The sequence below is a fragment of the Salmo salar genome, chromosome 03, assembly GCF_965601325.2.
Source record: "Salmo salar chromosome 03, fSalSal1, whole genome shotgun sequence".
NCBI lineage: Eukaryota > Metazoa > Chordata > Actinopteri > Salmoniformes > Salmonidae > Salmo > Salmo salar.
Genome location: NC_138293.1, coordinates 16461835 through 16488196, shown reverse-complemented (window position 1 = coordinate 16488196; position 26362 = coordinate 16461835). Strand labels below are relative to the sequence as shown.

Below are 26362 nucleotides of genomic sequence, written 5' to 3'. Positions count from 1 at the left end.
ACTGCCTGGGAAGGTCTCCCACTCAGAAGTACGAGATGGGGAGGGGCTAGGTTGACCTAAGGTCTCCCAACTGGAAGCCTGAGGTACGGGGAGCGGCGGAATCTATCAAATAGTGCACCTCTATTTTTGTACAGTACTAATGCAATTAGTTGTGCAATTTAGTTTGTATTTCCCGTTTTTAAGTGCAATAGTGTAATAATCAGGTTCTCTTCTTTATAAATGTGTTATTGTATTTGTGTGATATAGGATTTGTGCAATTTAGTTTTATGTGTGTTTTTTGTTAGCAATAGGGTAATAGTGTAATAATTCGAATCTTTTTTTATTTGTATTTATATACTACAATTTGTTTCCATTTGTCTTTGTTAGGTCTTTTTGATATTTATGAGTGGGGGGTGGGCTGAAGGGGAGGAGCCATACAAGCTAGAATCTCCACTGCATACGATATGTACTACGATTCTCATGATTCTATACGTATGGTGATTCGATTCTGTGATTCTCATGATTCTATACGTATGGTGATTCGATTCTGTGATTCTCATGATTCTATACGTATGGTGATTCGATTCTGTGATTCTCATGATTCTATACGTATGGTGATTCGATTCTGTGATTCTCATGATTCTATACGTATGGTGATTCGATTCTGTGATTCTCATGATTCTATACGTATGGTGATTCGATTCTGTGATTCTCATGATTCTATACGTATGGTGATTCGATTCTGTGATTCTCATGATTCTATACGTATGGTGATTCGATTCTGTGATTCTCATGATTCTATACGTATGGTGATTCGATTCTGTGATTCTCATGATTCTATACGTATGGTGATTCGATTCTGTGATTCTCATGATTCTATACGTATGGTGATTCGATTCTGTGATTCTCATGATTCTATATGTATGGTGATTCGATTTATATTTTACTGCGATTTGATGTTCCAAACATGTCGCTCACTTTATGTCTGCTGCAGAGACAAGAGAGGGGAGGAGAAAATTAGTTTTGATCATTCACGGAAATAAAAGTTCTGAAAACATGTTGGCTCATTATTAAAAAAAGGAGAACAAGCTATAGGATGAAAAATACCACCTTAGCATGATATACATAACCAATGCTTATGTGTGTTTCAGGTTTCTGTTTTCATCTCCTCCCTCCTGAGCCCTGGCATAAATTGCCTCCTCGTTTTCCGCTCCAGAGCTTTTTAACACTTGGGAAGCCACATGAGGTCCAGGGACTTGGGGTGTGTGTGGTTATCTGCAGAACAAAGGGCCCCTCCCTCTCTCCCCATAGAGAGAATAGGGGCCAAGGGCCCCCCATCTGAGCAGCTTCTGACAATAGAGGGGCCAGAGGGCAAAAGTGTGTGTGTTTGTATGTGTGTGAACCACCTCCTGCCAACAAATGAGTCGTAGACAAAGCCTCCCAACTGTCCACACAAGGCCCAAGGGAGTGAGAAAGTGAGGAGGGGAAGGGGGATGGATGATTGAGACAAAGAACTAAAACCTTGGTACTTGAGCCCTAAGGGTTAGGGTAGAGGAGGATGGAGAGAAAGTGGGGGAAGAGGGGGCGGTGGAGAAAAGGGTTAGGGTAGAGGAGGATGGAGAGAAAGTGGGGGAAGAGGGGGCGGTGGAGAAAAGGGTTAGGGTAGAGGAGGATGGAGAGAAAGTGGGGGAAGAGGGGGCGGTGGAGAAAAGGGTTAGGGTAGAGGAGGATGGAGAGAAAGTGAGGGAAGAGGGGGCGGTGGAGAAAAGGGTTAGGGTAGAGGAGGATGGAGAGAAAGTGAGGGAAGAGGGGGCGGTGGAGAAAAGGGTTAGGGTAGAGGAGGATGGAGAGAAAGTGAGGGAAGAGGGGGCGGTGGAGAAAAGGGTTAGGGTAGAGGAGGATGGAGAGAAAGTGGGGGAAGAGGGGGCGGTGGAGAAAAGGGTTAGGGTAGAGGAGGATGGAGAGAAAGTGAGGGAAGAGGGGGCGGTGGAGAAAAGAGCTATGCTCATTTGGCAGTCGTCAAAGTGACCGTGGACGGATGGCAAACAAACAAAAAAAGGAAAGGATCAGTTTGCAGAAGGGGATGGTGAAAGGGATGGTGAAAGGGATGGTGAGGAGAGGGGGAGAGAGGGAGGAGAGAGGGGGAGGAGTAGCAGATATCCACTGCTTTTGTGCTGAACAGTCAGACCTCATTCCACACGTGTGGACATACATAATAGCAAAATTGACATGGGGGGTGGGGACAACTTTGGACACGAAACACAGTCCAACTCCGCCTCTTTCTCAATTTTCAAACAGAAATAGGGTGTCTTTGGTGGTTCATCGATGTGCCATTCGAATTAGCTAGTTTGTTAGGTAAGCGAGCCACTTGCTAAGCGAGCCACTTGCTAAGCGAGCCACTTGCTAACTCCTCCAGTATGTGTTCATGCCATTTCACCGGATTTGTTTTTGGATGGAAGGTGTAGAGATTGTTAAAAAATTACACATCTGTAGCCAAATATCTTCATCCATTTGTTTTTAAGAATTAAATGACGATGTATTGATCAGTTACAATGTTTAAAAAGGTGGATTTCTGGTAAGGATAAAATATTTATGCTCATTCTCACAGTTGTGACACACAAATCGGTGTTGTAAAGTTTTCCACTTCACATACAATTGAAAAACGGATTATAAATTATCAAATTCGAGTGCTTGAACCTCAATCTCCATGGCACCCACGCAGACCTGCATCCTTCATTCTGGCTTAGAAGTTACAACCTCCTACACACACTACCCAGGGGGTCTTTATTTCCTACCTCTATTCTCTCAGCAAACTTTTCTTTTCACATTTAGCAGCTCACATTCTCTCGAAAGTGAGTCAATTATTTTTCACTTAGATTAAATCCTTTTAAACATTGCTGGGTAAAGAGGACAGCAGGTGACTTTTTTTCTGACTATGTTAAACGGACAGATTTATATTGGGATATTGTTATTATGCTAATTATATTTCAGCGAGTGTGTGGACACACTAGGGGGTTAAAGCCAGTACTTTTGCATACGGTTTAACCGGAAGTGCACACAAGACGCTATTTACCTCAATTTAAAAAAAAATATATTCTTATTTTACTTACGCAAAAACAAAAAACTAATGTGGTATATTGGTTCATACATTTTTTTTTGAAATGTGTGATCCGAGTCTTTTAACCAAAATATTACTGATGAGACCAACATTTTCACCTTCCCCTTTAAGGGTGGTAGATTACCGTAGTAGCATGACTAGTCATGTTTGTGCCTGTGAGATTGAGTCTGACTAGTCGTCTTCTCTTCCCTAGCAGTAGAAACTCAAAACATAGAAAAACAACCTAGCTTGTGAACAAAACAATGTAAATAGCCAAGAAACACAAGGACAAAGTCTCAATTCAGTAGACCTTCGATTCAAGTACAGTACCAGTCAAAACTTGACACACTACCTCATTCAAGGGTTTTACATTTATTTTTACTATTTTCTACATTGTAGAATAATAGTGAAGACATCAAAACTATGAAATTACACATTTGTCCATTTGTCTTGACAGCTTTGCACACTCTTGGCATTGTCTCAACCAGCTTCATGAGACAGTCACCAGGAATGCTTAATTTGTGAAATTTCTTTCCTTAATGCGTTTGAGCCAATCAGTTGTGTTGTGACAAGGTAGGGTTGGTATACAGAAGACAGCCCTATTTGATAAAAGACCAAGTCCATATTATGGCAAGAACAGCTGAAATAAGCAAATAGAAACGACAGTCCATCATAACTTTAAGACATGAAGGTCAGTCAATGCCGAACATTTCAAGAACTTTGAAAGTTTCTTCAAGTGCAGTCGCAAAAACCATCAAGCGATATGATGGAAACATGCTCTCATGAGGACTGACACAAAAAAGGAAGACCCAGAGTTACCTCTGCTGCAGAGGATAAGTTCATTAGAGTCAGAAATTGCAGCCCAAATAAATGCTTCACAGAGTTCAAGTAACAGACACATCTCAACATCAACTGTTCAGAGGAGACTGCATGAATCAGGCCTTCATGGTCGAATTACTGCAAAGAAACCACTACTAAAGGACACCAATAAGAAGAGACTTGCTTGGGCCAAGAAACACGAGCAACGGACATTAGACCGGTGGAAATCTGTCCTTTGGTCTGATGAATCCAAATTTGAGATTTTTGGTTCCAACCGCCGTGTCCTTGTGAGAAGCAGAGTAGGTGAACGGATGATCTCCGCATGTGTGGTTCCCACCATGAAGCATGGAAGAGGTGGCGTGATCGTGTGGGGGTGCTTTGCTCGTGACACCATCTGATTTATTTAGAATTCATGGCACACTTAACCAGCATGGCTTCCAAAGCATGTTGCAGCGATATGCCATCCCATCTGGTTTGCGCTTAGTGGGACTATCATTTGTTTTTCAACAGGACAATGATCCAACACACCTCCTGGCTGGGTATGGGCTTTTTGACCAAAAAGGAGAGTGATAGAGCGCTGCATCAGATGACCTATCCGCCCCAATCACCCGACCTCAACCCAATTGAAATGGTTTGGGATGAGTTGGACTGCAGTGTAACAGCTGTCTTCAGAAATGGACCAAGGCGCAGCGGGAATGTGAATACTCATACTTTTAATAAACTCAAGTAAGGCATCCACAGGACAAACAATAAACCAGACAGCAACAGTCTTGCAGGGACATACAACGCAGTGCAAGGACAACTACCCACAATCCCAAAGAAAAACACACCATTCTATATAGGACTCCCAATCAAAGGCAAGTGTGTTGAGTTGCCTTTGATTGGGAGTCCTATATTAGTAGGGTGTGTTTGTCTGTGTGTTTGTGGGTAATTGTTTGTGAGCACTGCGTTTATTGAGCCTGCTACACTGTCTAGTCATGAGTACTGTTTATTGTTTTGTTTTTCCTGTGGATGCTTTTCGTTTTTTCCATTAAAAGAATGAGTATCCACATACCCGCTGCATTTTGGTCTTCTCTCCACTACGACACCTGTTACAGAACTACCCACCACCAAGGGACCAAGCAGCGGACGAACGAGGAGGAAGGATGGACATGGGCAGAGTTAAGGATGAGCGTTTCCAGGGCTATGGAAGAGTTAAGTAAACTCGAGAGGCAGCCCCAATAATTTTTTTGGGGGGGCACAAGGGCAGTTTTGCGGGGCAGGAATGGAGCCCCAGGCCAGCTCCCCGCACTAGCCCTGAGGTGCGTGTCTTCAGGCTGGCACGTCCAGTACCAGCCCCACGCATCAGGCGTCTAGTGTGTCAGCCTCGCCAGTCAGGAGTCGCCAGAGCCGCCCGCCACCTCCCTTCCCTCCCTTATTGTTTAGGGGGATATTTTTTGTTTGGGGGTTTGTTTTTTCTTTTAGGTCCATTCCGGGGTCTGCACCTTTAGGGGGGGTACTGTCACTTCCTGACCAGTTAAGGGTTATGTGTTGTTGTAGTTTGGTCAGGATGTGGCAGAGGGTATTTGTTTTATATGGTTCGGGGTGGTGTAGGTAGGTTGTTTTATTTATGTATTCCGGGGGTTTTGGGCACTGCTCTGTGTTTATGTATTTCTAGGTTTAGTTAGTTAGTTGTGGGTATAGGTTCTAGGTTTGTTTTCTATGTAGAGTTAATTGGGATTGGACTCCCAATTGAAGGCAGGTGTGTTGAGTTGCCTTTGATTGGGAGTCCTATATTAGTAGGGTGTGTTTGTCTGTGTGTTTGCGGGTAATTGTTTGTGAGCACTGCGTTTATTGAGCCTGCTACACTGTCTAGTCGTGAGTACTGTTTATTGTTTTGTTTTTCCTGTGGATGCTTTTCGTTTTTTCCATTAAAAGAATGAGTATCCACATACCCCGCTGCATTTTGGTCTTCTCTCCACTACGACACCGGTGACATGCAGAGTGAAAGAAAAGCACCCAACAAGTGGGGCGGCAGGTTAGCCTAGTGGTTAGAGCATTGGGCTAGTAACCGAAAGGTTGCAAGTTCGAATCCCTGAGCTGACAATGTACAAATCTGTCATTCGGCCCCTGAACAAGGCAGTTAACCCACTGTTCCTAGGCCGTCATTGAAAATAAGAATTTGTTCTTAACTGACTTGCCTAGTTAAATAAAGGTAAAATAAAAAGTACTCAGCATATGTGGGAACTGTTGGAAAATCATTCCAGGTGATGCTGGTTGAGAGAATGCCAAGAGTGTGCAATATTGTCATAAAAGCAAAGGGTGGCTACTTTGAAGAATTTCAAATATATTTAGATTTGATCAACACTTTAGGTTACTATTTTCTACATTGTAGAATAATAGTAAAGACATCAAAACTATGAAATAACACATATGGAATCCCATATGTGTTATTTCATAGTTTTGATTTCTTCACTATTAAAATAGTGAAAATAAAGAAAAACTCTTGAATGAGTAGGTATGTCCTAACTTTTGACTGGTACTGTATAGTGCCTTCGGAAAGTATTCAGACCCCTTGACTTTTTCCACATTTTGTTCCATCCTTATTCTAAAAATCGATAAAATAGTTTCCCCCCCCTCATTCTACACACAATACCCCATAATGACAAAGCAAATACAGGTTTTTAGAACATTTTCTTAATTAAAAAAAAGAAGGAAAATATCACATTTATATAAGTATTCAGACAATTTACTCAGTACTTTGTTGAAGCACCTTTGGCACAGACTACAGCCTTGAGTCTTCTTGTGTGTGACGCTACAAGCTTGGCACACCTGTATTTGGGGAGTTTCTCCCATTCTTCTCTGCAGATCCTCTCAAGCTCTGTCAGGTTAGATAGTGAGAGTTGCTGTACAGATATTTTCAGGTCTCTCCAGAGATGTTCGATCGGTTTCAAGTCCAGGCTCTGGTTGGGTAACTCAAGGACATTCTGAGACTTGTCCCAAAGCCACTTCTGCGTTGTCTTGGCTGTGTGCTTAGGGTTGTTGTCCTGTTGGAAGGTGAACCTTTGCCCCAGTCTGAGGTCCTGATCGCTCTGGAGCAGGCTTTCATCAATGATCTCTCTGTACTTGGCTCTGTTCATCTTTCCCTCGATCCTGACTAGTCTCCCAGTCTCTGCCCCTGAAAAACATGCTGCTGCCACCACCATGCTTCACCGTAGGGATGGTGTCAGGTTTCATCCAGATGTGATGCTTGGCATTCAGGCCAAAGAGCTCAAATCTTGGTTTCATCAGACCAGAGAATCTTGTTTCTCATGGTCTGAGAGTCTTTAGGTGCCTTTCGGCAAACTCCACGCGGCTGTCATGTGCCTTTTACTGAAGAGTGGCTTCCGTCTGACCACTAACATAAAAGGCCTGATTGGTGGAGTGCTGCAAAGATGGTTGTCCTTCTGGAAAGTTCTCCCATTTCCACAAAGGAACTCCAGAGCGCTGTCAGAGTGACCATCGGGTTCTTGGTCACATCCCTGACCAAGGCCCTTCTCCTCCCCCCCCACCCCGATTGCTCAGTTTGGCTGGGCGGCCAGTTCTAGGAAGAGTCTTGAGGAAGAGTCCAAACTTCTTCCATTTAAGAATGATGGAGGCCACTTCGACCTCATGGCTTGGTTTTAGCTGTGACATGCACTGTCAACTCTGGGACCTTTTATTGACAGTTGTGTGCCTTTCCAAATCATGTCCAATCAATTGAATTTACCACAGGTGGACTCCAATTAAGTTGTAGAAACATCAAGGATGATCAATGGAAACAGGATGCACCTGAGCTCAATTTCGAATATCATAGCAAAGGGTCTGAATACTTAAGTAAATAAGGTATCTGTTATTTGTGTTTAATACATTTGGTAAAATTTCTAAAAACCTGTCTTCCCTGTGTCATTATGGGGTATTGTGATGTCATTATGGGGTATTGTGATGTCATTATGGGGTATTGTGATGTCATTATGGGGTATTGTGATGTCATTATGGGGTATTGTGTGTAGATTGATGAGGATTCTTTTTTTTAAATCAATTTTTGAATAAGTCTAACGTAACATTTGTAAAAAGACAAGGGGTCTGAATACTTTCCGAAGGCACTGTGTATATATAGTGCATTTGGAAATTATTTAGACCCCTTGACATTGAGATTTTGTTATGTAGATTATTCTAAAATTGATTAGTTTTTCCCCCTTCAATCTACACACACAAAACACCCCATAAAGACGAAGCAAAACACTTTTTTTTCAGAAATATTTGCAAATTGATATAACAAAAAAAATGAAATATAATGATTATATACTACATGTGTGATATCAGTTTTCTTCAGGTGAATATGATTGGTTGTTGATTGACCGACTGAAAGGGAACTCTTTGTTCCAGTTTCAATTGTTGAACGTCTACAGGGCAAGAGTTGTTCCTTGCAATTCCTTGATAAATTCAATCAATTAAGTCTAATTTACAAAGTGCTTTTTTACAGATGCGTTTGTGGCGCATCACAATGCTTACAACCTTTCAAAACAGCTTGCGTGTTTCGACAAATGCATCTGTAAAAGACCTTAAGCAAATACGATTTGATTGAGTCAATGAGGAAAATCTTCTTTGGTTTAGAAATCAGTTTTAACAAACACTGGTTCCGAGAAGGCAGCACACATACAGACGATACCAAGCCACTACTACAGCGGCCACTGCTAACAGACTACATAGACAAGCACAATAGGGAGTGAAAATATTATTGGGTACCAAGGGGGCGGCAGGTAGCATAGTGGTTAGAGTGCTAGGCCAGTAACCAAAAGGTTGCTGGATCGAATCCCTGAGTTGACAAGGTAAAAATCTGTCGTTCTGCCCACTGTTCCCCGGGCGACCAAGACGTGGATGTCGATTATGGCAGCCTCCCGAACCTCTCTGATTCAGAGTTGTTGGGTTAAATGCCGAAGACACATTCCAGTTGAATGCATTCAGTTGTATTCCCCTTTCCCTAATATGTTGAGTCATCAAAGTAACCCTATCTATTCTACAGTATACATATCTATCTGCAAAGTGACTGTATCTGTGTGGATGTTTGCTGCCAGGGGAGAACAGGGCAGGTAACTCAAGTCCAAGGCCCGGGATGGTGGCGAGTGAATGAGAGAGATGAAGGGAGTGAGAGAGGAAGAATGGCAGGGGACAGCATAGCTGCCTAGCCTCTCTGAAATATTCAGGGCCGAGTCACTGGAAAGGGGCACGGTGCTATCAGGTTTCACCCTACATTCACCAGGTTTAGGAGGCTAACAGTGAGCAGGCACTATGTGTGTGTTATCCACTCAAGTGTGTATATGCCCACTAAGCACTGTCCCAGTTACATTATTTACCTGGCTTATCGGGGTCAACGCTAATAATCAATGGGCAGCTGACAACACCATGCCAGTGGAGAGCTCGTGTCATACATGCTGCTATTGACCTAGTTTCACTGTGTGTGCATTTCAATATAAGCCAACATATTGAAAGAGAAGACTTAGCAGTAACCCAAACCCTTAGGGTTCTATGAAATAATCTAAAGGGCTTTTTACACAACTGATCAGGACCGAGGCGAGCCATACTGTACTGAGCTGGCCTGGTTATGCATCCATCCATCCACATGCTTATTGACCTTACCATGATGCTTATTGTGGGCAATGTAAAAAGATACTATCTGAACCAGCCAGAAGTTTGGTTTGGATCGACCCAATAGGCAGGTAGCCTAGTGGTTAGAGCGTTGGGCCAGTAACCGAAAGGTTGCTGGATCGAATCCCGGAGCAGACAAAGTAAAAATCTGTCGTTCTGCCCCTGAACAAGGCAGTTAACCCACTATGCCCCGGTAGGCCATCATTGTAAATAAGAATTTGTTCTTAACTGACTTGCCTAGTTAAATAAAAATACATTTAAAAAGTGCGAAAAGGTTATTGAGGACTGGAGATGCCTACCCCTGAATCGGGTCATTGGAGTACAGTCTGCTATACACTTATAATAAATCACCAATTAGTTACAGTCGCCCAAACCATGGGACAGAAACATTCACATACTAACAATACACTTCTGAATCAATTGGTCAGGCAAGAGTCAAACAAGATATAGAGGAATGTGTTACCTGTTGGTTCTTAGGAAAGCCACATCTAGTCTGTAGGTGAGACTCGGGGTTGAAAGATTAGTCCAATGTGTGGTGTGAGTCTGCAACAGAAACAAGAGAGAGATATTGAGTTATCAAGGAAACTACACAGAAAATATTTAAGCAATAAGGCACGAGGGGGTGTGGTATACACTACCGGTCAAAAGTTTAAGAACACCTACTCATTCAAGGGTTTTTCTTCATTTTCACCATTTTCTACATTGTAGAATAATAGTGAAGACATCAAAGCTATGAAATAACACATATGGAATCATTCGACGGCCCTGAAAGAACTTCATTGGACTCTATGTAAACTAGAAACCACATATCCTGAGGCTGCATTTATTGTAGCTGGGGAATTTAACAAAGCTAAATTTGAAAACAAGGCTCCCTAAATTTTATCAGCATATCGAATGCGCGACCCGGGCTGGCAGCATTCTGGATCATTGCTACTCTAACTTCCGCTAACGCATACAAAGCCCTCCCTCGCCCTCCTTTCGGCAAATCTGACCACGACTTCATTTTGTTGCTCCCAGCCTATAGACAGAAACTAAAATTGGAAGCTCCCGCCCTCAGGTCTGTTCAACGCTGGTCCGACCAATCTGATTCCACGCTTCAAGATTGCGTCGATTACGTGGACTGGGATATGTTCCGGATAGCCTCAGACAACAACATTGATGTATATGCTGATTCGGTGAGCAAGTTTATTAGCAAGTGCATAAGTGATGTTGTACCCACGGTGACTATTAAAACCTTCCCCAACCAGAAACCGTGGATTGATGGCAGCATTCGCGCAAAACTGAAAGCACGAACCACTGCTTTTAATCATGGCAAGGTGACCCGGAAACATGACCGAATACAAACAGTGTAGCTATTCCCTCCGCAAGGCAATCAAACAAGCTAAGCGTCAGTATAGAGACAAAGTAAAGTCGCAATTGAACGGCTCAGACACGAGACATGTGTGTTTACAGACATAATCAATCCCTATCCTAGTCTGCTGTTCCCACATGCTTCAAGAGGGCTACCATTGTTCCTGTTCCCAAGAAAGCTAAGGTAACTGAGCTAAACGACTATCGTCCCGTAGCACTCACTTCTGTCATCATGAAGTGCTTTGAGAGATTAGTCAAGGATCATATCACCTCCACCCTACCTGACACCTTAGACCCACTCCAATTTGCTTACCGCCCCAATATGTCCACAGACGACGCAAATCGCCATCACACTGCCCTAACCCATCTGGACAGGAGGAATATCTATGTAAGAATGTTGTTCATCGATTACAGCTCAGCATTTAACACCATAGTACCCTCCAAACTCGTCATTAAGCTCGAGACCCTGGGTCTCGACCCCGCCCTGTGCAACTGGGTCTTGAACTTTATGACGGGCCGCCCCCAGGTGGTGAGGGTAGGTAACAACATCTCCACCCCGCTGATCCTCAACACTGGGGCTCCACAAGGGTGCGTTTTTAGCCCTCTCCTGTACTCCCTGTTCACCCATCACTGCATGGCCATGCATGCCGCCAACTCAATCATCAAGTTTGCAGACGGCACTACACTGGTAGGCTTGATTACTAACAACAAAGCTGGGACCAAGAGACTGTTAAAATAGCCATCACTAACATTGAGTGGCTGCTGCCAACATACTGACTCAAATCTCTAGCCACTTTAATAACATACATTTATTACATCCAATTTTGTAACTAGTCACTTTAAACGATGCCACTTTATATAATGTTTACATACCCTACATTACTCATCTAATATGTATATATTGTACTCTATACCATCTACTGCATCTTGCTTATGCCGCACGGCCATTGCTCATCCCATATTTTTATGTACATATTCATTCCTTTACACTTGTGTGTATAAGGTAGTTATAGTGAAATTGTTAGATATTACTGCATGGTCGGAACTGGAAGCACAAGCATTTCGCTACACTCGCATTAACATCCGCTAACCATGTGTATGTGACCAATAAAATGTGATTTGATGTCCAAGACAGAATCAGGTCCCATTCAACAGGAGCAATTTTTCAGATGATGTATCCATTGATTTGACTGTTTTGTGCCCAACATATTGGGAGAAAGGTGTGGTTTTGGGTTATGGTTTGGGATGTAGAATACATAAAACAATGTGATCCAGATATGAATGTGGGCGCCAATCCCAGTGGCTGACAGATGGTTCAGTCCCAGTGGCTGACAGATGGTTCAGTCCCAGTGGCTGACAGATGGTTCAGTCCCAGTGGCTGACAGATGGTTCAGTCCCAGTGGCTGACAGATGGTTCAGTCCCAGTGGCTGACAGATGGTTCAGTCCCAGTGGCTGACAGATGGTTCAGTCCCAGTGGCTGACAGATGGTTCAGTCCCAGTGGCTGACAGATGGTTCAGTCCCAGTGGCTGACAGAGGTCGTTGGCTGAAGCGCATGTGAATGGGGCCCAGAGCAAGTGGACAGTAAAGGATCACGAGGAGAGAAATTCATGGGGCACTAAAATATTAATGACTTTATCTTGCTCAAAATCTGTGAGGCGGTGGCATGTCTACATTAGGGAGAATAAACACTGGTCTGAGACATGACGCTGTTCAATTAGATTCTTAATAGATAACTTCACAGGTAGAAGACGTGTGTGTGTATATATATATATATATATATATATATATATATATATATATATATATATATATATATATATATATATATGTGTGTGTGTGTGTGTGTGTGTGTGTGTGTGTGTGTGTGTGTGTGTGTGTGTGTGTGTGTGATGTTTGGCAAATATGGAACGGTAGGTTAATCTCATTCGCATACATAAACACACACACAGATGTCGTTTTTGTAAAGTGTCTTTTCATAAGAGTTTTCACATAAACACAGATCTGTCTGTCAAGGAGGCTTTTCAGATGGGGGCTCTTTGCACATTACACAAACTGCCACACACACACACATACACACGAGAGAGAAAACGCTGACAAAACTCAGCACTTTGCTGCGCAGGCCAGGCCTAGGTAAAGCCCTGGAGGACAGATAGGAGCTTTGTACCAGCAGAGCTGCTCTCTACCACATGCTGGCTGGCTTACTTATGGTTTTTCCATTTCCTCAAGAATGAGGTGGGCTGGGGAGCTAAATAAACCACTTTAACCTGGGAATAGGGGGAAAGGAGTTCTCTCACACACACAGATCGATAACGTGCTAGAAACCGATAACTTGCTAGAAACAAAACATTCATATGCTGACTATCTCTGAAACTCACTTAGATAATACCTTTGATGTTACAATGGTAGCAATGCATGGTTACACCATCTACAGATGAGATAGGAATGCCAATGGGGGTGGTGTTGCTATTTATATTCAGTCATATTGCTTAGAGAGGATCTCATGTCAAATGCCGTTGAAGTAATATGGCTACAGGATCACCTACCTAACCTAAAGCCTATTCTTTTGGGAAGTTTCTATAGGACCACCAAGTTCTAACAGTCAGTATCTGGATAACGTCTGCTTGATAATGCATGTGATATCAACAGAGAGGTATATTTTCTGGGCAACCTAAATATTGACTGGCTTTCATCAAGCTGTCCACTCAAGAAAAAGCTTCAAAGTGTAACCAGTGCCTGCAACCTGGTTCAGGTTATCAGTGAACCAAATCAGGGTATTAACAAACAGCACAGGAATGAAATCATCCACATGTATTCATCACATCTTTACTAATGCTGCAAAAATCTGCTCTAAAGCAGAACCCACATCCATCAGACTTAGTGATCATAATATAATAGCCATATCCAGGAAAACCCACGTTCCAAGACTGGGCCTAATATAGTGCATAAGAGGTCATACAAGAGGTGTTGTAGTGATTCCTATGTTGAAGAATATTTGCTGGTCTGTGGTGTGTAATGAGGAGCAACCAAAGGCTGCACTTGACGCATTTATGAAATTGCTTATTCCAGTTTCTAATAAGCACGCACCCCTTAAGAAAATACCTGTACAAACTATTAAATCCCTGTGGATTGATGAAGAATTGAAAAATTGTATGGTTGAGAGGGATGAGTCAAAAGGAATGGCAAATAAGTCTGGCTGCACAGCCGATTGGCAGACATATATAGTCTATTAACAATGACAAGCCACCTGGGTGTGACAACATGGGTGGAAAATTACTGAGGATGATAGCGGACTATTGCCACCCCTAATTTCCATCTCTTCAATATAGGCCTACAAGAAAGTGTGTGACCTCAGGTCTGGAGCGAAGCAAAATTCATTCCGCTACCCAAGAATAGCAAAGCACCCTTCACTGACTCAAACAGCCGACTTATCAGACCATTACCAACCCTTGGTAAACTTTTGTTTGACCAGATACAATACTATTTCACAGTAAACAAATTTAGAACAGACGTTCAGCACGCTTATTGGCATGGACACTCAACGGGTTACACAAATGAGTGAAATTGATAAGGAGATTGGTTTGTTAGACCTCAGTGCAGCTTTTGACACTATCGATCATAATCAGCTGCTGGAAAAAAGCTTTACATCCCCTGCTATATCGAGGATCGAGAGTTACCTGGGGCGGTAGGTAGCCTAGTGGTTAGAGCATTGGGCCAGTAACTGAAAGGTTGCTAGATCGAATCCCCGAGCTGACAAGGTAAAAATATGTCGTTCTGCCCCTGAACAAGGCGGTTAACCCACTGTTCCTAGGCCGTCATTGTGAATAAGAATTTGTTCTTAACTGACTTTCCTAGTTAAATAAAAGGTTAAATAAAAAAAAATACCTGTCTAACATTATACAGAGGGTGTTCTTTAATGGAAGCCTCTTCAACAAAATCCAGGTAGAGTCAGGCATTCCCCAGGGGAGCTGTCTAGGCCTCTTACTTTTAAAAAACTTGACTAATGACCTGCCACTGGCACTGAGTAAAGACTGTGTGTCTATGTATGCTATTGACTCAAGACTATACACATCAGCTACCACTATCCACGAACTACCAGAGCACGTGAAATCACTGCAACACAACACAAAGCTGCAGTCAGTTTTAGAATGGGTGGCAAGAAATATGTACACATTTTTATAAAAAAGCATTATATTTGGTACAAATCATTCCCTAAACCCCAAACCTCAACTAAATCTTGAAATGAATAATGTGAAAATTGAGCAAGTTGAGGAGACTAAACCTCATGCTAGCAGATACCCATACACTTCCAGTCATTGTGCTAAGCATTGTGCTAAGCACCGAGCAGTCTGTTCAAACGACTAGCACACAGCTCAGACACCTATGCATGCCCCACAAGACATGCCACCAGAGGTCTCTTCACAGTCTCAAAGTCCAGAACCGACTATGGGAAACAATACTACATAGGAGACATGACTAAATGGAACACTATTCCACATCAAGTAACTTATGCAAGCAGTAAAATCTGATTGAAAAAAAAAGCAGTTAAAACTACACCTTATGGAACGGCACCGACTGTGAAGAGAGAAACACAGACACACGCTAACACGCACTCTACACACAAAGTACCAGTTACTCAAGGGTTTTTCTTAATTTTTACTATTTTCTACATTGTAGAATAATAGTGAAGTTATCTAAACTATGAAATAACACATATGGTATCACGTAGTGACCAAAAAAAAAAAAAAAGTGTTAAACAAATGAAAATATATTTAAATATTTGATATTCTTCAAAGTAGCCACCATGTGCCTTGACAGCTTTTCACACTCTTGGCATTCTCTCAAATCCAAACTTTTGTCTGTTACTGTACATTGTAATATTATTATATTGCTGTATTATGGATTATGTGTAGTACATAATGTGTTGTGCAATGTTTTGTATGTAATCACCTCAAATCTTGTTTGCATCCCAGGAATAGGAGCTGCTGCTTTGAGGATCCGTAACAAATAACTACAAATACACATGGATACAGAAACACGACCGCACAATCTCTATAAAACAGATGTTATCAAAGATCTCAGATGACTATTGTCTATAATGTTTAAGTAGCCATTAGAAATCCAATCAATAACTGTAATAGATCACTATTTTTGTGACATTGCATACAAGGCTCCTCATTCCAATTAGTGGCATAGATGAATCCATACATCCATCTTAAAGCTACAGTATGAAACTCTGCTGAATATCCTGATGGGAGAAACAAAGGCTTATATTGTTTGTTATCCATCCCAACTAACGACCGCCGGACCCTATGAGGAGGATGCTCTTTTAACGTTTCTATGACAACCATGGCGGAAGGGATGGCACACGCGCGTACTGTCGGGGATTGAAGCGCGCTGAAGACGACTTCTCTCATGAAGGCAGGAAAGAGCGAGGGGGGAATGAGGGGATGAAGAGAGGGAAAGCAGTGGGAGGGTGGGGAAGTAGGCCAAATATAGGAACAGTATAATGAGCTGGGTTCTTATCATCACATCCATGTCCTCCTCCACACTATCTTCTCTCCCACCTTTCACTTAATCCACATGCCCAACCAATTGACGGCAGCAACTACCATCCCACTCATTGCTACATTTCCCAGAGGCCCCCTGGAGCAGAAAGAGGTACAGGCACGTTGTCATTTTTCAAATGTTTACATTTTAGTCATTTAACAGACGGTCTTATACAGAGCGTCTTACACTTAGTGTGACACAACCACACGGCACAGTCGTAGCCAGTGCCACACAGCGCAGTCGTAGCCAGTGCCACACAGCGCAGTCGTAGCCAGTGCCACACAGCGCAGTCGTAGCCAGTGCCACACAGCGCAGTCGTAGCCAGTGCCACACAGCGCAGTCGTAGCCAGTGCCACACAGCGCAGTCGTAGCCAGTGCCACACAGCACAGTCGTAGTCAGTGCCACATAGCACAGTCGTAGTCAGTACTACATAGCACAGTCGTAGCCAGTACATTTCTCCTCAAAAAGAAGTGATCAGCAAAGCCAGTTCTAGAGGCGGCGAGGAGAGGGAAAGAGGACAAAAATGCACTTGTGCATTACATTTTATAGATACAATAAGTAGAATTTGTTTAACGTGTTCATATTTTTCTTCTCCGACAACACAACAGCTGATTTAAAAGGTCGTGTGGCAGATTTTAAAAAAAACTATTCCGTGAAGGACTGACTTTACTCAATGAAAGGTGGCTATTGAGGAGGGAAAGGGGGATACCTAGTCAGTTGAAGGCCACTCTTCCGTTCCCCTACTAATGAATTTACACTCTCCTTGACCACTTATCGGTTTCTGGGTCATGGAGGAGAGAGGACAGACTTTTGCACAAATTAGAAAAGGCCCTTGACAGTAGGCTCAGTTCGAATAGGCTACTTGGAAAATGCATCCTTAGTACTTCCTGTAACTTGAGAGGATATCACTATCTACTGGATCCTTTCTTTCATCTATCCAATAGTGTGAGGTCAGTGATGACCTCAAGGAAGGAAGGAAGCATTTTAAAAGTATCATAACAGGGCCATAGGATTTTCCTTTGCTTAAATGAAAAGAGCTGTGAATGTTTTGAGGATTACCTTATCACAGTGTTTATCATGGACACGATTGAAGCGGAGCTGAGGCAAAAGTGACTGGGTCACAACCGCAGAGCTGATGGCTTCAGAGAGCAAGTTGATGAGGCTCAATCTAGTTTACTAAACTGGAGGCTAGTCACCAGGCTACATACATCTGGGTCGAGGTTCAGGCTAGAGACCGCCACTGAAGAACAGATGTGGAACCATAAAATAGAATGAATACATCCAAATGAAATGGATATACAGTATCCGTTCTTTTTTTCTTTTTTTTACTCTCTCCTTCCTCCTTTTAAAGAAACCACCAAATTTATTTGAGACTTAGAATGTTCTACCTGCATGACATCAGAGATTCCAAGTCAATTAAACCAACATTGTATTCCGAATGTAAACTACAGTAGAATGTTTGCCATGAGAGATGTTAAGAGCCAGGATGAAGGATTGAGTAACTCTGTTTTGTATATACGGCCCTGCACCACCACCACCAAGCTTCCAGTGTTGTTTCTTCAAACTCTCTGGCTCCCTGGGGATTAAGTGGCTTTGTTAATCCCAGAGGGATTAGGGAGATTTGGGGATCTGGGGCAGTGGCACAATCTGAACAGCCTCACAGCTCACTGAGACTCCGAGATTTGACTGAATGAAATGGGAGCAGTTAGTAGATAGAGGTGAGAGGGTAAGAGGTTAGAAAGTTTGTCTTGTTTTATTTTAATTTTATCTTTTATAAACAATACAAAACATACCCATTCAAACATCATTACGTCACACCTGCCCAGACCCACTATGTGATATTTAATTGTTTGTTTTTGCTTTGTCATTATGGGCTATTGTGTGTAGATTGATGAGGGGGGAAAAAAACATTTTAATAAACTTTACAAGAAGGCTGTAACGTAACAAAATATTAGGGAAAAAGTCAAGGTCTGAATACTTTCCGAATGCACTGTCTCTTCCAATGCTTTGACTCTATAAATGTTGCTGACTGTCCATCTATTTCTACTCTCTCTTCCCATACAGTGCATTTGCAAAGTATTCAGACCCCTTCACTTATTCCACATTCTGTAACGGTACAATTAATTAAATTGTTGTTTTGTCATCAATCTACACACAATACCCCATAATGACGTAGCAAAAAACTAGTTGAGACATTTTTGCAAATGTATAAAAAAATAAATAAACTGAAATATCACATTTACATGAGTCTTCAGAGCCTTTACTCAGTACTTTGTTGAATCACCTTTGGCAGTGATTACAACCTTGAGTCTTCTTGGGTATGACACTACAAGCTTGGCACACCTGTATTTGGGGAGTTTCTCCCATTCTTCTCTGCAGATCCTCTCAAGCTCTGTCAGGTTGGATGGAGAGCAATCGCTTTACAACTATTTTCAGGTCTCTCCAGAGATGTGCGATCGGGTTCAAGTCCGGGCCACTCAAGGACATTGAGACTTTTTCCGAAGCCACTCCTGCGTTGTCATGGCTGTGTGCTTAGGGTCGTTGTCCTGTTGGAAGGTGAAACGTCGCCCCAGTCTGAGATCCTGATCGCTCTGGAGCAGGTTTTCATCAAGGATCTCTCTGTACTTTGCTCCGTTCATCTTTCCCTCGATCCAGACTAGTCTCTCAGTCCCTGCCACTGAAAAACATCCCCACAGCATGATGCTCCCACCACCATTCTTCACCGTAGGGATGGTGCCAGTCTTGGGTTCATCAGACCAAAGAATCTTGTTTATTATTGCCTGGGAGTCCTTTAAGTGCCATTTGGCAAACTCCAAGTGGGCTGTCATGTGCCTTTTACTGAGGAGTGGCTTCTCTCTGGCCACTCTAACATAAAGGCCTAATTGGTGGAGTGCTGCAGAGATGGTTGTCCTTCTGGAAGGTTCTCCCATCTCCACAGAGGAACTCTGGAGCTCTGTAAGAGTGACCATCGGGCTCTTGGTCACGTCCCTGACCAAGGCCCTTCTCCCCTAATTGCTCAGTTTGGCTGGGCGGCTAACTCTAGGAAGAGTTTGGTAGTTCCAAACTTCTTCCATTTAAGAATGATGGAGGCCACTGGGTTCTTGGGGACCTTCAATGCTGCAGACATTTTTTGTCCTCTTCCCCAGATCTGTGCCTCGACACAATCCTGTCTCGGAGCTCTACGGACAATTCCTTCGACCACATGGCTTGGTTTTTGCTCTGACATGCACTGTCAACTGTGGGACAGTAAATAGACAGGTGTGTGCCTTTACAAATCATGTCCAATAAATTGAATTTACCACAGGTGGACTTCAATCAAGTTGTGGAAACAGGATGCACCTGAGCTCAATTTCAAGTCTCATAGCAAAGGGTCTGAATACTTATGTAAATAAGGTATTTCTGTTATGCATTTTTAATCTGTAAACAGCCCATCTATCTACCTCATCCCCATACTGTATTTATCTATTTATTTATTTATTTATCTTGCTCCTTTGCACCCCAGTATCTCTACTTGCACATTCATCTTCTGCACGTCTACCATACCAGTGTTTAATTGCTATATTATAATTACTTCGCCACCGTGGCCTATTTATTGCCTTAACTTACCTCATTTGCACTCACTGTATATAGACTTTTTGTTTTATTTTGTTCTACTGTATGTTTTATTTATCCCATGTGTAACTGTTTTGTTGTATGTGTCGAATTGCTTTGCTTTATCTTGGCCAGGTCGCAGTTGCAAATGAGAACTTGTTCTCAACTAGCCTACCTAAATTTGAAAACATTTCTAAAAACCTGTTTTCGCTTTGTCATTATGGGGTATTGTGTGTAGATTGATGAGGAAAAAAATGTATTTGATCAATTTTAGAATAAGGCGGTAACCTAACAAAACGTAGAAAAGGGGAAGTGGTCTGAATACTTTCCGAATGCATTGTACACCTATTCAAAGCTCTCTGCTGCACCCCCCTCCCATCCCCCATCTCCCCAGGCCAGCAGCAGTGTCCTCCGCTCTCCTGTAGGTAAAGGTGACCCTGCAAGGGTGAAATCCATTGACAAATTCCAAAATGGAATTAACGTGAGACAAACAAGGTGCCAGTGTAAGGCCAGATTTTACACTCACATGGTCTAAAATCAAGAGTTTGCAGGATGTGTATGCTTTAGAGTATATAGTCACCTAAAAATAAAAAAAAGCAGCCATAGAAATGTATTTGAGCAGCACCAGGCCTACAGAATTTGCTTTTAAATTTGTAGTGTCACTATTTGGGAAAACACTGTTTTAAGCAGTGGAGGCTGCTGAAAGGAAGATGGCTCATAATAATGGCTGGAACGGCGTGAATGGAATGGTATCAAACACATGGAAGCCATTCCCACCTATTCCGCTCCAGTTCCACCTATTCCGCTCCAGTCATTACCACGAGCCCATTCTCCCCAATTAAGGTGCCAACAATCTCCTGTGGTTTTACGTGACCCAGGAGACCTATAGAAAAGCTATCCAGATGGGTTGTCTAGTGTGGAACTGACTCCTTTCATGGAAATTAGGTAATCTAACACCATCCAACACAACAATCAGCTTTCCGCACCCCAAAAACACATCCAACCTGACACACATTGTAACCTGCCAGGTGGTAAGCTAATAACATTGTTTCACCATTCAACCTTCATTAATTGTTCAAGTACCAGCAGATGGATTGTCATGTCTGGCACTTAGCTGCCAGGGACTTTAATAGATTGATAGATTTTTTATTCTTTCTCTCCCTCTCCTCTGTATCACACTATAGGGTCTGACCTAGATCCCTTTCCCAAAGGAAATGAATGAATAAATCACGAGTGCGGGATGTGCTCCATATTCTCTGAACCTGGTGCCCTCACACAGCGCCTTGCTACTACACTGTCTGGGTGGATGGATACAACCTACCTCAACATACATGGGTGGCTCAATAGCAGGGCAGGGGTCAATTCCATTTCAATTCAGGAAGTATAATGAATTTTCAATTCCATTTTGGAATTGAAATTTGAAAACGTCATATTTAATTCCATTTCAAACATTCCATTCCCAGCTGGAGGGAGGGGGGTAAGCTTAAACCAGCTCAATGTATTACAAAGCAAGGACACATCTGGATTACACCCCTCTCTTTCTCTCAATATTGGTGACCATTAATTGCATATTAAAGTGATATAAAATAAAAGCATACTACAAGTATTTATGGTTTAGGTAAATTTTCCATCAATTGTACGCTCTGCCGGTGAAGCAGTTCACATTTGCCCAAGTGATGTAGCTAACTAACTGACTAGAAATAATGTTTGCAAGCTATCAAGAAACAGAAATAGGTTTACTTTCTGGATTGACCACAACCCTAATCTACAGTACCATCTCCAGCTAATGGAGACTACCGAAGGCAGTGGTGGTTTATCACACACACAGAAAAATATGGACACACACACAACAATTTTACATGTGCATACCCACCCACAAACTCTCCAGCAGAGCTAATCTCCAATCAGTGGTGGGTTCGCACTCTCACACACAAACACTCAAACTAGGGATTTGACAAAATGTTCTTAATGTTTAAAACAGACATTTAAAAAAAAAAAATGTAAAGCATAAAATTTCACTTCAATTCACAATGGATTACATATGCATGACCGCTAGGGCAGAGCATTGAAATGATATCATCCGTGACCCTTTACAGACATAGAACGCAGCTACAGTAACATGTTCATAATTGATAACTTTTCAGACAATTTAAAAAAAGTGCCACATCTGAAGCGCCTGTACCTTTTCAGACAGTAGAATTCTGCTCTGGCATATAATGTTCTATTGTTTCCCTGACAACAATAAACGTTGCTGATTGATGTTAGGGTAGCTAGATGTGTTTTCTTTCTACTAATGAACCAAGATGGCGTAGCAGTGCATATGTGGTTTGTCATCCTCTCGTTTACTTTTTGTATTTTCGTCTAATATATACACTGCTCAAAAATATAAAGGGAACACTAAAATAACACATCCTAGATCTGAATGAATGAAATAATCTTATTAAATACTTTTCTTTACATAGTTGAATGTGCTGACAACAAAATCACACTAAAATAATCAATGGAAATCCAATTTATCAACCCATGGAGGTCTGGATTTGGAGTCACACTCAAAATTAAAGTGGAAAACCACACTACAGGCTGATCCAACTTTGATGTAATGTCCTTAAAACAAGTCAAAACGAGGCTCAGTAGTGTGTGTGGCCTCCACGTGCCTGTATGACCTCCCTACAACGCCTGGGCATGCTCCTGATGAGGTGGCGGATGGTCTCCTGAGGGATCTCATCCCAGACCTGGACTAAAGCATCCGCCAACTCCTGGACAGTCTGTGGTGCAACGTGGCGTTGGTGGATGGAGCGAGACATGATATCCCAGATGTGCTCAATTGGATTCAGGTCTGGGGAACGGGCGGGCCAGTCCATAGCATCAATGCCTTCCTCTTGCAGGAACTGCTGACACACTCCAGCCACATGAGGTCTAGCATCGTCTTGCATTAGGAGGAGCCCAGGGCCAACCGCACCAGCATATGGTCACACATGGGGTCTGAGGATCTCATCTCGGTACCTAATGGCAATCAGGCTACCTCTGGCGAGCACATGGAGGGCTGTGCGGCCCCCCAAAGAAATGCCTCCACACACCATGACTGACCCACCACCAAACCGGTCATGCTGAAGGATGTTGCAGGCAGCAGAACGTTCTCCACGGCGTCTCCAGACTCTGTCACGTCTGTCACATGTGCTCAGTGTGAACCTGCTTTCATCTGTGAAGAGCACAGGGCGCCAGTGGCGAATTTGCCAATCTTGGTGTTCTCTGGCAAATGCCAAACGTCCTGCACGGTGTTAGGCTGTAAGCACAACCCCCACCTGTGGACGTCGGGCCCTCATACCACCCTCATGGAGTCTGTTTCTGACCGTTTGAGCAGACACATGCACATTTGTGGCCTGCTGGAGGTCATTTTGCAGGGCTCTGGCAGTGCTCCTCGTGCTCCTCCTTGCACAAAGGCGGAGGTAGGAGTCCTGCTGCTGGGTTGTTGCCCTCCTATGGCCTCCTCCACGTCTCCTGATGTACTGGCCTGTCTCCTGGTAGCGCCTCCATGCTCTGGACACTACGCTGACAGACACAGCAAACCTTCTTGCCACAGCTCGCATTGATGTGCCATCCTGGATGAGCTGCACTACCTGAGCCACTTGTGTGGGTTGTAGACTCCGTCTCATGCTACCACTAGAGAGAAAGCACTGCCAGCATTCAAAAGTGACCAAAACATCAGCCAGGAAGCATAGGAACTGAGAAGTGGTCTGTGGTCACCACCTGCAGAACCACTCCTTTATTGGGGGTGTCTTGCTTAATTGCCTATAATTTCCACCTGTTGTCTATTCCATTTGCACAACAGCATGTGAAATTTATTGTCAATCAGTGTTGCTTCCTAAGTGGACAGTTTGATTTCACAGAAGTGTGATTGACTTGGAGTTACATTGTGTTGTTTAAGTGTTCCCTTTATTTTTTTGAGCAGTATATATATATATATGAATGAGACTCCAATTTATTTTTCAATCTCTTTATCCATTTTTAAATTAAATATACCTTCCGGTAACCCGCCTCACTCAATGAGACACGGATCCGCATTTTGTTTTATTTTTTAGACCTTATAGCCAAAACTTTCATCAGCAGCTAGCCAGCTAATTAGCTACTAGCTATTTAGTCATTGTTAGCCACTGCTAGCGGCCTTTACCCTCTGCTCAGGCACCATATTGTTTGTTTTTTTGCCTGGATAATACCTGCCAGCCTTGGACTGTTTTCCTCCACTACAACGCCAGATTCCTGCCATATACCCTGGACCATTACTCCTGATCATCACAGCTAGCTAGCTGCCACTGAGTGACCCAGCCCCGAAGCTAGCCCTGAGCCAGGCGCATCTGCCAGCTAGCAAACGAAATTACCACAACTACAATACCTTTTTCGCCATCTGGCCCGGTCCCTTCGTCGACACGGCGCCCCGCCGTACCACCACGACTAGTCCACAGACGTAATTCCATCCGCTGTGCCTTCAACCGGCCTTTGCCTGACGTCGGAGCAGACGCTTCTACTTACCCCGGCCTGCTAACTTTAAACGCCGTGTCTCCCGCGTGCTAGCGTAGCAACAACTACCCCGCAGCTTCCCTGTTCAATCTATTGCTCTACACTGGACCCTATGATCACTTGGCTACATAGCTGATGCCTGCTGGACTTTTCATTTATCACGGCACTCCACTTTGTTTACCTTTGTTTATCTGTCGGCCCTAGCCCCGAACTCAGGCCCTGTGTGTAGTTCACCGACCCTCTCTGCCCATTCATCGGCATTTTACCTGTTGTTGTTGTTGTTGTTGTCGTCTTAGCTGATTAGCTGTTGTCGTCCTACCCATTGTTGTCTTAGCTAGCCCTCCCAATCAACACCTGTGATGGCTTTATGTCTCTCTCAAATGTCAATATGGCTTGTATACTGTTGTTTAGGATAGTTATCAATGTTTTAGTTTACTGCAGAGCCCCTAGTCCCACTGTACATGCCTCAGATTCCTCCTTTGTCCCACCTCCCACACATGTGGTGACCTCACCCAGCATAACTTGCCCGTCCAGAGATGCAACCTCTCTTATCATCACTCAGTCCCTGGGTTTACCTCCACTGTCCCCGCACCCCACCATATCCGTCTGCACATTATGCCCTGAATCTATTCTACCACGCCCAGAAATCTGCTCCTTATATTCTCTGTCCCCAACGCACTAGACGACCAGTTTTGCTATCCTTTAGCCGTACCCTCATCCCACTCCTCCTCTGTTCCTCGGGTGATGTCCTCGGGTGATGCTAACCCAGGCCCTGCCTGTCCCCAGGCACTCATTTGTTGACTTCTGTAATCGAAAAAGCCTTGGTTTCATGCATGTTAACATCAGAAGCCTCCTCCCTAAGTTTGTTTTACTCACTGCTTTAGCACACTCCCCCAACCCTTATGCCATTGCCATGTCAGAATCCTGGCTTAGGAACACCACCAAAAATTCTGAGATTTCCATACCCAACTACAACATTTTCCGTCAAGATAGAACTGCCAAAGGGGGAGGAGTTGCAATCTACTGCAGAGATAGCTTGCAAAGTTCTGTCATACTTTCCAGGTCTATGCCCAAACAGTTCGAACTTCTAATTTAAAACAATTAATCTCTCCAGAAATAAGTCTCTCACTGTTGCCGCCTGTTATAAACCGACCTCAGCTCCCAGCTGTGCCCTGGACACCATATGTGAATTGATTAACCCCCAGCTATCTTCAGAGTTTGTTCTATTAGGTGACAAACTGGGATATGCTTAACACCCCAGCAGTCCTACAATCTAAACTAGATTATCAATCTCACACAAATTATCAAGGAAACCACCAGGTACAACCCTAAATCCGTAAACATGGGCACCCTCATAGATATTTTCCTGACCAACTTGCCCTCCAAATACACCTCCGCTGTTTTCAATCAGAGGATGCCTGGTAGTTCTTTAAAAGTAATTTCTTCACCATCTTAAATAAGCATGCCCCTTTCAAAAAATGTAAAACTAAGAACAGATATAGCCCTTGGTTCACTCCAGACCTGACTGCCCTTGACCAGCACAAAAACATCCTGTGGCAGACTGCAATAGCATCGAATAGTCCCCGCAATACGCAACTGTTCAGGGAAGTCAGGAACCAATACACGCAGTCAGTCAGGAAAGCAAAGGCTAGCTTTTTCAAACAGAAATTTTCATCCTGTAGCTCTAACTCCAAAAAGTTTTGGGACATTGTAAAGTTAATTGAGAACTCCTCCTCCCAGCTGCCCACTGCACTGAGGCTAGATAACACGGTCACCACCGATAAATCCATGATAATCGAAAATTTCAATAAGCAT

The 26362-nt window shown here is 43.2% G+C and overlaps 1 protein-coding gene across 2 annotated transcripts in view; it reads right to left on the bottom strand.

Annotated features, from left to right (window-relative positions):
* Positions 1-26362, bottom strand: part of LOC106599042 (SPRY domain-containing SOCS box protein 4) — a 135922-nt gene that overhangs the window by 82639 nt on the left and 26921 nt on the right. For both annotated transcript variants that reach the window (XM_014190096.3, XM_014190097.3), the window contains one exon: positions 10005-10084. The gene's annotated coding sequence lies outside the window, so the exon portion shown is untranslated. The remainder of the gene's footprint in view (positions 1-10004; positions 10085-26362) is intronic.